Source organism: Cheilinus undulatus, linkage group 8 (assembly GCF_018320785.1).
Source record: "Cheilinus undulatus linkage group 8, ASM1832078v1, whole genome shotgun sequence".
Classification (NCBI taxonomy): Eukaryota; Metazoa; Chordata; class Actinopteri; order Labriformes; family Labridae; genus Cheilinus; species Cheilinus undulatus.
The window spans coordinates 21,215,045-21,227,519 of NC_054872.1; the positions used below are offsets into that span (position 1 = coordinate 21,215,045).

At 39.5% G+C, this 12,475-nt stretch overlaps 1 protein-coding gene across 4 annotated transcripts in view; it reads right to left on the reverse strand.

Annotated features, from left to right (window-relative positions):
- The window catches only part of LOC121513959, a 176,462-nt gene that overhangs the window by 140,137 nt on the left and 23,850 nt on the right, over positions 1 to 12,475 (reverse strand). For 2 of the 4 annotated variants that reach the window (XM_041793998.1, XM_041794000.1), the window contains exon 3: positions 10,654 to 10,830. The exons of the other annotated variants lie outside the window; for them this stretch is intronic. The gene's annotated coding sequence lies outside the window, so the exon portion shown is untranslated. The remainder of the gene's footprint in view (positions 1 to 10,653; positions 10,831 to 12,475) is intronic. 4 annotated transcript variants of the gene reach the window in all.

The window sequence follows — 12,475 nt, forward strand, 5'->3', positions numbered from 1 at the left end:
TGTGATAGGATGCTACCTTTGCACAAGACAGTTTGTGAAATTCCATCCCTGCTGGATATGTCACAAGTGATATTAGAAAGTGGAAGCATTTAGGAACAACAGCCACTCAGTCACATAAAACACAGAGTGGGGTCAATGACATAGCTGAAGAGTTCTGAACTTCTACTGGAATTAATGCACAAAAAAATGAGCAGTGGGAGCTTCATGGAGTGGGTTTCCATGGCTGAGCGGCTGCATGCAAGCCTTACATTACCAAGTCCAATGCCAAGCGACGGATGGAGTGGTCTGGGGAGCCGTGGAAACATGTTCTGTTGAGTGACCAGTAACACTTCTCTGTTCCACAGTTAGATGGGCAAGTCTGAGTATAGCAGATGTAAGGAGAATGTTACCTGTTTGATTGCATTGTACCAACTGTAAAGGACAAAGGGAAGTAGTATAAAGCCATGGTTTGATGAGTACTGTGGAAAAGGTTGGCCAGTCCACACATGGCCCTATCGAGCACCTTTGGGATGAACTGGAATGGAGATTACAAGCCAGGCCTTCTCATCCAACATCTGTGCCTGACCTCATAAATGCTCTACAGAATGGATGGGCACAGATTCCCAAAGAAACACTCCAAAATCTCACGGAAAGCCTTCCAAGAGAAGTGGGAGCTGTTGTTATTGCAAAGGTGGACCAAAGGGGGAAGTCATTACAGCCGCTGTTGGTGTAATTGTCTATCTATTGCAAATACAGGTGTTTTATATAGAATGATTACAGTTTACCGTACATCATTATACAAATATTGAAAAATATCTAAACGAAGCAGTTAAAATGTTTTGTGTGTGTGTGTGTGTGTTGTAGTAAAAACATATCCCAACTAAATATATGCATATCTGGTTGTATTGGGGATTTATCATCTGAGATAACAAAGTCTGTACACTGCCATCAACATGACCTCTCATCGTCTTTCTAGTAGGTTTTGAATCTAGTTTAACATACAATTTGCACGCTCACATATGCTCCAAAATCCTTCACTTCCTTTCGCCCCTGCCTCTGTGTTAATTGTGCTGACACAAATACACCCACTGTCAGGCTCACATATGCACACATACACACATCAAACATCACTTCTCCTGGCACAGACACAAAGAGAAAAAACACTCTCTCCCCCTCCTCTCTTTCTCTGTCACAGACACACCCAACCACACACTCATCTCACACAATCCATATGAGAGACTCATCCAATGTTGGCCAAATAAAGTTTAACAGTTAGGTGTTAGTTCGGTGCCTGCAGAACTACTGACATCATGCACTGTCTGCATGTGAGAGAAAGAGTATTGGTGAGAAAGAGTGTTTGGTTGCACCTATAAGGCTAATCTTTAACTCAAGCCCAGTTCTCACACTTACACGCATGCAAGCCAAGCCCAGTACTCTTTTCCCAGCGTGCAGGAGTGCCAACCGTCAAGGGCAAAACACACACAGGCACGCACACACTCTTGTAGATATACAATAGAAATGGTGTGACATCAGTTTCACTGTCGGCCTTGTGATAACACCTCACACTGCTCAGCAGCACTCTGCCAAAGCCTCTCTCAGGTGTCTCTGTCAGGTCAAAGGTGTGCAATGACAGCATGTGTGTGCACGAGTGTGTATGTGCATGTTGTTAAACCATTCACATCTTTCATCAGATTATTGTTAACCAGGTTTCTACCCATGAATGAACAACACACAGTGTGATTGACATGGGGATTTTGAGATATTAATACAATTATATTACATCCATATTAATTAGAACTAAATAAAGCATTCCCTAAGGTTGAACAGTCTAGTTCCTATGTTTGTTCATTGTAAGCTTTACTGGTACTAAAGTAATTTGATATTAGACAATTATTTCCTTAATAAAAGTAGAACAGAGGCTCCTGTGTCGTAGTATACAAAGAAAAACTGAGAAAAGTCCATTCAGATCTCTCTTTTGTTATAGTTTATGTGCCTTGGATGTAAAATCACATTTCAACAAATACAATAAAGAGTGACAGAAAACACAAATCCCCCTGAGGGCAGCTTAGAGACTGGAGATTAAGTGCTTATGAGCTTTCATGAATATTTGCGTGCTGAAAAGTCAAAATATTTCCCTAAAATGAGATGCTGCGCTCAGTGTGGGGTTTTAATCTGTTTTGTGTTGTTTTTTCTTTGACTGTCCAGTGATCTTGACCCTACACAAGAATGAGAAAACAAAACCAAGTGACTTCTGCCCCCGAATACTGTCAGGTGAGCACTACTAATAAAACACACAAGAAACAGTACACTATCAAACGAATGTCAAAGATTTTCATAAAACATTTGTTTGAATCACTTTGTTGGCGACAGCTATTGTTATTCCACTTATCCTTGGTTTCTTGGTTTCTTCTAACACAGCTCACACAGCTCACATAGCTCATGTAGCTCTTTTAGAGCTGTGAGCTATTTAGATAACAAAGCTAAAGAGCTAACATAGCTAAATCTAAGCTCTGGAAGCAGCAACATAAGCTTCTTATTTACATTATCTAAATAGCTCAGCTAGCTTTAGCTTCATTTGCAAAAGCTCCAATTGCTAAAGCTAACTTAGCTACAGATAGCAAAGTTATAGAGCTAAGATACCTACCTAGCTAATGTAGCTAAAGCTAATCTCCCAAAGCAGCCATGTAAGCTACAAAGCTACGTTATATACATAACTATGTTAGCTTCAGCTATGTTTGCCAAGTTTCACATTTCTAAAGCTAACTATGCTAAAGATATAGCTATGAAGCTAACAGAGCTACATAGCTAACATAGCTAAAGCTAAGCTCCCAAAGCAACTACATAAGCTACAAAGATACGCTATCTTCTTAGCTACATTAGGGTTTGCTACAGCCCAAGTAGCTAAAGCCAGCTTAGCGACATTGGCCTATGTAGTAATGTTTATCATGTAGCTAGCATAGCTATTTTGGCTTTAGCTACAGCTAACAAAGCTAGTGTGAGCCACTGTTCATGTAACTACTGCTAACACGTGTATATACATTACCTAATCCAGGACTACCCTCTGACTTTTTTTTCTCTGTACTGTTTATGAAATGTATTTAAGACTAATATGTTTGCAAATTAATAAATAAATCAAGTTCTTTTTTTTATCTAAACCTTTACAGCACTTCCTTTCTGAGATATACAGCATCTTAGATGGAAGGTCTGTGAGAGTGAATTTTTAGATAACCTATCATTTCAGTCTTAATAATCAACAGCTATGACTGACTGGCCTACTGGAATTTGCCAAATGGGCAGATCAAAATGGTTTATTTTCTAATGAGAAACATATTAATAATGCTTATTTTCTTGTTAATTTTTTATTTGAGAAAGTCCAAAACATTTCAGACTGGCCTTCTGAAGTCCAGTGCCAAGGGTTGGATGGGGTGGTGTAAAGCACACCAACACTGGACTGTGGTACAGTGGAAACGTGTTCTGTGGAGTGACGAATCCCGCTTCTCTGTTTGGAAGTTAGATAGGCAAGTCTGAGTTTGATGGATGCTGGGAGAACAAAACATTTTGGACAATGCTATGCTTCCAACTTTATGGCAACACTTTGGGGAAGGCTCTTATATATTCCAACATGACTGTGCTGCAGTGCACAAAGCAAGGACTATACAGACATGGTTTGTTGAGTTCCATGAGGAAGAGGCTGACCAGTTCACACAGAGCCCTGACCTCAACCTCAGCGAGCACCTTTTGGTCATGTTTCTACAGTCTTGCTGTTAAAGCAACAAAAAGGTGTGCAACTCCATATTAAGGTACATGTTGTGGATATGCCATTACATTACATTAAAATTGTTTCTTATACACCATAATTTACAGTTTGTCCCATTTCACCACATTTGTTTATTCATAACAGTCATCATGTCTTTCCTCTGTGATAAACAGTCTTTCAGATTCCTCCTTTGCATTCTGTATTTACATTCAATTTTATGATGAAGACAGAAGCTAACTTTCTGAGGCACAGCAGTTTTCTGTCATTCCTAGAAACTACTCAACTGTGATTGGCTAGACTGTTTGTTGTGTGTTGTGTTGTCAATCTTAAATATTTGCAAAGGAGAGTAACACATAAATGCTGACATGCCTCTATTTATAATGATTTAATATTGCATGTTATATTCACAAATAAAGCAAATTACTTGATTTTTATTTTTGTCGCTCTTTACTTACCTTTTCCTCCAAGTTTACACAACCCTGCAGGCCCCTCCCCAATGATCAGCACACCCTCTTTGAGACTACTGCAGCAGCTATTATGCATAATATGCATCTGCTTTTATCATGCTTCTACATAGCAATCCTCTCAGCATTATCAATATATTGATCTGTTTGGAGAGGTTAGCAATTGGCATGTATGCCTAAATAAGGGCTAAATAGGTGAAATGGCTGGCAGTTTTGTGCTCTGACTTCAAATTTTCTGTCTTAAACTGTATGTTTGATTTGAAAAGTGTATTTCTCAATTAAACTGAAACTCACATTGCACCTAATCTAGCTCCGATACTAGGAAACAAGTGTTGCTACATGTGTACCATTCTCTCAGTTACATTATTTCCTCCATTAAATTAAATAATTAACAAACAGCTTTAGGTCCAGAAGTTCCCCTCCAGTCAAAGTTGTATAGAGGGTTAATACATATGGAAATGTATACATAAAAAGCTGCTAGCTTCCCAGATGTGATTAATGAAGTGAGAGTCTCAGTCGACCCCTCTGACCTGCACTGAGGCCGTTATAGGACTACAGCTCTATAGCCCGAGGCGCTGTGCATGTTTGTGTGTGTTAATGGCCGAATGAGAGACAGAGCTCTGTGTGTGTGTGTGTGTGGGTGTGTGTGTGTGTGTGTGTTTTACAGTCTGTTTTGATGTGTGTTTATGCATATGTATACTGCATACCCAGCATGCAAATGTGTGTGTGTTTGTGGGTGTGCACTCAAAGCAATATACCCTGAGGCAGTGACAGACGGACTCTAAACCACGTTACCCACACACCCCACTGCCTCGCTTAATAGTGCATGAGATAAGAACATTTGGACTTCAAAATGCCCCCATCACCCCCACCACCAACATCAACAAAACCCCTCCATGGGAAATTGAGTTTTATGGCTCCCCCAGTTTGGGACAATGGCTGTGATGGTTTACATGTTTGAAAAGAAATTTCTAGTCAATAATTGAAGTTTTTTTCTCAGGATGGCCTGACTTGGATACCAAACATAAACACAGACATACTCAGGGCTACACAGTAGAGTGTGGCTGAATCTGCACACTGTACATGCACACATACTGTATGTGTGCAAACAGACATACACTGACACAGATGCACAGGCAGATACATGAACACATGGATACCAAGGGACACAAGCTGGGGAAACACATACACACACAGGCAAAGTGAAAAAAAAAAAAATCAAGATTCATCCATCGAAATATTCTGTGTACAAAATCGTATTCCCCCTCCATCATATCAGCTGATTTATGCAGCCTATCTGAAGGCCAGATCATGAAAAACAGAGTTGAGTTTAATCGATAGTAGTAAATCTTACTCCCAATAGAGCAGATTAAAGTCTGCAGACTTCAAGTTTGTGAGTTCTGTGTCTAAAATTATAATCCCTGATAGACTAAATAACACTTAAAATACCTTTACTGACCCTGGAATCCTCATTTAAACTGCCTCTGTCATGGTGCAAGATTAACTAAGGTGCTCTGCAAAATTTCTAAAACAAGCAAGCCTATTTGTCTTACCTCCTGTCAAGAATATGTAGTTACACTTGTTTTAAGGTATGTCAGTTTAAAAGTTTAGATCAGTGTCTCTCAAATGGTGTGGTGAGGCACACTGTGTGGCATGAGACATGTCTTGGTGTGCCATAGGAATTTGTACAACCAGATAAAAGCTTAAAAAAAAATAAGGCAGAAATTGTAATAAGTTGAAATATCAGCCAATGCAGCAACTCTTTATTTCTTCTTTTATTAATTCTTGTTAAATTAGATTTCATTTAAGATTTCAGCTTGTATAAAGCTCATCTTGTTGTCACACCCATTCACTCGACATTCACACACTGATGACAAAGGCTGCTACAGTACCTATAAAAGCCAAGAGTACCTGGATGCAGCTGAGGACCTCCACTTCATACTGGAAGTCAAAAAATTGCGGCCATATCTTGTCTTCTAATACCGGAAGTCACTTGAACTTAAAGTTTTCTTTGTCGTTTTCTCCGTGTGTTGCAGCCATATTAATATAGGCAAGGAGTTTTTGGCTTAACAAGCACTCGTTAACATTTTATTTATTTTAATGAATCGATGTACGATCCAAATTCAAGTATCGCTTTGCGCAGACGTAATATGCAACGGGAGATTGGCTGGCTGGCCGGGCACCAACGTCGCATCATTTTGCCAGAGGCAAGTTGCTATGTCATTCACACAGTAGACAAGGATTGTGCACGTTTTCAGATTAAAACGCTCAAACGACAAGATTACATGGGTTTTAATGAATCATTTATAATAAATGATCCATATTAAAATAACATAAAAGCAGAATGTGCTTTCTTGTATTTTCAAAGTTAAATGAAAAGATGTACTCCAAGATTTAAAATGAAATAATCTTATATATAATACAGTTTCATATATGTATAGATATTTTTATTTTTATTTTTTATATATATATATATATATATACAGTGCTTAACAAATTTATTAGACCACCTGTCATATTTGTCTCAGAGACCATCCAGCATCATGAAGTGCTTTAATGCGGACTCTTTGATTTTCAGTGAGCTCTCCACGTTTTACCATTTTGAACAGGAATGAGGAATTTCAAACTAAATTCACCTTTTAATACCCAAATTTGAGCCGGCTCACTGGGCTTCTCTGAAAAGTCAGAAATTAATCAAGCATAACATTCAACCACTAAAACTAATTTTTCTCTTCAGGAATGCAAGTAAATAACTATAATTTGACATATTTATCAAGAAATATTAATGTGCTTTACTATTTTGTCAGGTTTTTTTGTAAATCAGAAAATTTGAAAATTCATGGATAACAATAATAATTATATTCTAGCATAAAAAATATCATTTTGGTTAAAGAGCTTCTACATTTTGGTGTATTAACCATTGCAGAAACATACAAAATGATTTTGCTAATTACCAATGCTGTTAATTTAGGGCAGCTGTGGCATAAACCTTACTTTGGGTGGTAGTCTAATAAATTTGTTAAGCACTGAAATCTGGTTGTTTGAGCTTCTTAGTACGAAAACGTGCACAATCCTTGTGTACCGCCCTGGATATATTTGCTGAATATAGCTTGGCAGTCAGTTAAACACCTTCCGTTCATCAAAACTGTGGAGACAGTCATCAGTTTGTCCGCAGGTTTATTGACTAGAAAAATGGTGAAACTAAGAACCAGATAAAGGGCATAAGCAGCATCAGGAATGCTGTATGTTTCTTGGATATTAACTTTTAACATACTTTTAACATGAATTATATTACTCCTTTTTTAAGCCTTTTTAAACTAGCTCACTTTTCCATAAGTACTGCATAATAAACAAAGGATACATTACAAATTAAATCAGCCTAAATTAAATTACTAGCCGTTGTATGTCATCAAATCAACTGAGTAATGCATTGTAGCATTTTTACATCAAATTACACAAAACAGTCTTTTTGTATGGCAGTAATGACTTGGAATTAAACATAAGGATGTAAGATAATATTACATACCAACAATGCTGCGTACAGCATAAGATGTAAGCAAATGTTTGCTGATGGAAGCAGACAGTAGGATGATAGCTATTCTCTCTCTATCATGTGCATCTCTTGTTTTTCCCAAGTTACTTCCTTAACCTCACATCCTGTCACTAACTTTCTGTATTTCTTAAAGGGGCCACTACGTGTGATCAAAATCAATGAATTTACATAGATAAACTTTGAGAACTAAACTGTGGTAACAGAACACCTTGTCCACTGTATTGAATGACATAGTGGACTTGCCTCTGGCAACATGGCGGTGACATCAGCGTCAGGCCAGCCAGCAAATCTCCCATCACATATTATGTCTGTGCAAAGTGATACTTGAATTTGGATCATACATCGATTTATTAAAATCAATCTTATGTAATCACTGTGCTTGTTAGGCTGAAAACTCGTGTCCTTTTTGTCTACTTGTATTTCCTTATGTGGCGGACTTTCCTATTAATATGGTGACGATGCTCGGAGAAAACAACGAAGAAGACGTTCAGCTCAAGTGACTACCGGTATTAGAAGACGAGATATGGCGGCGCTAGCCAACTTATGGTATGAAGTGGAGGTTCTCGGCTGCATCCAGGTCCCTCTATATAAAAGTTATTCACCCCATTAGATGTTTTACCCTTTTGTTGATCTTACAAATCAGTCATGGTCAAAATAATTGGGTTTTTTTATTTTTTTTTATTTTTTTAATCTTGTATTTAAAAAAAAAATTACAAAGTAATGTCAGTTAAGTAAAAACATGTCCTGTGAAATAAGTGACAGCATAAATATTCCATGTTGTCTTTAAACCATTTCCATGCAGCTTTCGCATATGCTTCAGGTCATTGTCTTGCTGGAAAATAAATCGTCTCCCAAGCCACAGTTCTCTTGCAGACTGAATAAGATTGTCCTCCAGGATTTTCCTATTGTTGACCCCATTCATTTTACCCATTATCTTTACAAGCCTTCTAGGGCCAGCTGCCGAGAAGTATCCCCACAGCATGATGCTGAGTGCCTCACAGTGGGGATGATGTGTTTGTGGCAGGTGCAGTGTTTGGTGTCTGCCAAACATAGTGCCTTGTCTGATGGCCAAAAAGCACCATTTTTGTCTCATCAGACCAAAGACCTTTCTTCCACTTGGCCATGATGTCTACCACATGCTTTGACTAGGGAAGAACCCGGGCAACAGTTGCTGTATGTAGAGTCTCTCCCCGTCTCAGCTGCTGAAGTGGTCACTCAGATTGTGGGGACGGCCTGATCTAGGCAGATTAACACATGTGCCATATTTCTTCGATTTCTTGATGATGGATTTAACTGAACTCTGGGGAATGTTCAGTGCCTTGGAAAGTTTTTTTTGGATCGATCCTCTGACTTAAACATTTCAGTAACCTTTTCTCTGAATTTTTGTAGTGTTCTTTTGTCTTCATGGCGTAATGGTAGCCAGGAATACGGATTAACCATTGACTGGACCTTCCAGATACAGATGCATTTCACTGATTGTGAGACTATTAGCACCAGTCAGCTGGACCAAGATGATGAGATAAATAACCAAAACTGAACTCAGTATCACAGCAAAATAGAGTTAAATAAAATGTAAAGATGTCTACATGGGTCCTCCATACATCAAAGACCTTTTTTCCATGAACACATTTGTGATTAACTGAAAAATACTTTGCCACCCACTTTTGGTTCCCAGCCCACCAGTTGAGGACCACTGATATGAGGTGTTTGTATATATCTGACAAACTTTTTTCATTTGAGTTTTTACTGTTTGATTGCAAAATAAAGTAATAAAAGACACCGAAACTCCCTTGAAATGTAATAAATCAACTATATTCTAATGAGCGTCAGAGGTAATCTGAGGAGTAAAGCTTTCTGAAGCAGCAAACTCTCACAGAGATCAGATGCAGACATGTGACACTGCGAGACAGTGACTCAGCCAGGGAGTGCACCTGCTGATCAACAAACCAGTATTGGTAGGAGAAGGAAACAGAAGGCGAGAGAACATTTTTTTTAAAATCCTCTGGTAAGAAGCTTCAGCACATTTATGCTCAAGTGGATTTTCAGCAGACAGAGAGGTGGAGAGTGGGAGGAAGAGGCAGACAGTGAAACGTACAGAGGGAGAGAGAGAAATAGAAACAGACACGCAGCCAGCCAGAGAGGCAGCAAGAGATCAAGAGAAAAAAAGTGAGGAAGAGAGAAAAAGACAGATAGGCATCCCAACTGCGACAGGCGGACTGCATTGGCGCAAGGAAACTTAAAGTGCAAATACTGAAGGACAGTAATGCATACCAGCATAGAACAGAGAGGGAGAGAGAAGGAGAAAAAGTGGCAGAGGAGGTAGTGAAACTGGAGTCTATGAGTGGGAGTTACGCATACACACAGAGACTGATAGAAGGTGCATAACTCAGCAGGGATTCCTTCATTCTTGTCTCAGGGCACAGTCCAACAGGAAAAAAACCTCCACATGACAAGGACAACTTGTCTTTCCTCCACACTCTCTTTAGCTTGTGAAACAGCCTGTAAACCAGCCTGTCAGCCAGCCCGATTACCAGCCGTCCACACTGTAAAAGATGACGGCAGCAATCCATCAACTTAGTTGGATTAAAAGTTTGCACAAGGACGTTACAAAGGACTGCTCTAACTTCTGCTCTTACACCACGTCCCAGGATGCACTCCTGTATAGAAAATAAGATGTCACATAGTGCTGTGTTTTCTTTAAATGAGCTGTTTTTGCTCAAACAATATTTTTAGATCTTTTGGAAGCTCCTGGGACACATGAGTCAGCACCAAATGACAGCATGTTATCAGCCCACCAGACTAAAGTGAGTGGCGAGTTCCTCCGAGACGGGAATAATAGAGACCCTTGTCTTGAGAAAGAAAGTCTGGAGTTACTCTTTCAAGTGGATGTAAATTGGTACCTGAAGTTTTTTTGAAGAGTGGTGTTAACATTTGCGGCTGTCATTGTCAAATTTGCATTTTTCTGTCTAGCGTCATTTCTGTCAGCGTGGAGCCGAGTGAACTGTCGGTGAACTGAGGAGGAGGCAGGCTGGGTTGCTCTCGTCGTCTTCTGTGGCACGGCAAGCATCTCACTGTGCCTGCATGTGATAGAGAAAATCAGACGGAGAAATTAAGTCAGAGAAAGAGATAAAGAGGCAGAGGAAGGGGAGGCAAGGGGGGAAGAAAATGGAATAAATTAGAGGGGAGAAGGGGGAGGTGAAAGAGAGTAAGAAAATGGAAGGGGGAGACAGAGTAAACACCTATTTGTGAGCGTCCTTGAGTCTGCATGCTTTCATTCTGAATATCTGCGTGTGCGTCTGAGTGGCCGCAGTTCACTGTGTCAGCATTACCACACACAGACGAGGACATCAGAGGGCTCGCTAAGTAGCTGCTAAAGCTGCCTCTGTTTATCTGCATACAAACAACAACAGCACAGACCCACACACACACTCAGCAGGGGAAAGAAAAAAAGAAGCCCACGGATGCACTGAACACTCGCACACTGACACATATGCACACAACTGTCGAGGCTTGAAGTGGATTATCTGCCCAACCCAACTGAAAAGTAGTCTGACTGCAGCACAGGGATTAACTTTGTGTCTGCAAGAATACTCAAAATTAATCTGAATTTAATTTTAGCCGCCAGAACGAGGCCAGTCAGGTTCCTCAGGGCTGAATGAGGTGGTGATGTGAAGGCAGGTAATTTTTGAAATAAAAAGCAAATGAGTCATGTTAATGGACAATTACGTTTGCATGTGAACATTCTTAATACCCCTTAGGCCAATTAGGGTGTTTGCAGCAGGGCGCTTTAATTTGGAAATAGAGCAAATGAGTCCTGTTAACAAGTTCTTAGCCTGAATTGAACATAGTACTAACAGACAAGTTACATGAGGACTCTTCTTTAAGTATAAAGCTATGAGTTAGTCCTTTTTAGTAAGTCTGGGTGGTTAACTTCCTGTTTTCTTCCTTCCAGGTAAATATAACATGCAGACACATGACAGGGTCACTTGTAAGCAGGCATGCCCACAGAGAAGGCCGGGCCCCTGACAAACCCCAGTTGTGGTTTAGTGATAGATCAATCACTATCATGGCAATCAATGGCATTGGTGCTAGCATGTATGTTGGCTGATAGTTACTTCAACTCGGAGCGAAAGAGTGTCAAGATATTATTGCATTCTGATGTTGACATTAATTATTTGTGCTGCTTTTTAACCCATTTTATCCTCTTTTTCTGCCCATATTTGCCAGCCTGTTTTTGTCACTTTTGACCAGTTTTTGCCTAACTGAACCCATTTTATCAATTTTTAATCCCATTTCACCTTTTATCTGCCTTATCTGGTGGTTTTGCCTCTTTGAATGGATTGTTGCCACCTTCCCACCACTTTTATGGCCATATTGCCAATTTTAACACTAATTTTACCAGTGTAAACCCATTTTAGCCACAATAAACCCCTTTAACCACTGTTTTCAGCCTGTTATTCCACTTGTAACCCATGGCAACCTCTTATTTAAATTATTTTTGTCACATATAATCCCTTTTCATTTTTAAATACAACATTTTTGCCAGTTTTAACCCATTTTTACCATTTTTTAAAGTGTTTTTCTGTCCGTTTTCATCACTATTGACCCATATTTCCACTTCAAACCTCTCATTGCCTCCTTCAACACGTATTATCCACTTTTCAATGACATTCGAAATCTCACCAACTTTCCCCCAATTTCTGCTGTAAGCCATTTTGCCAC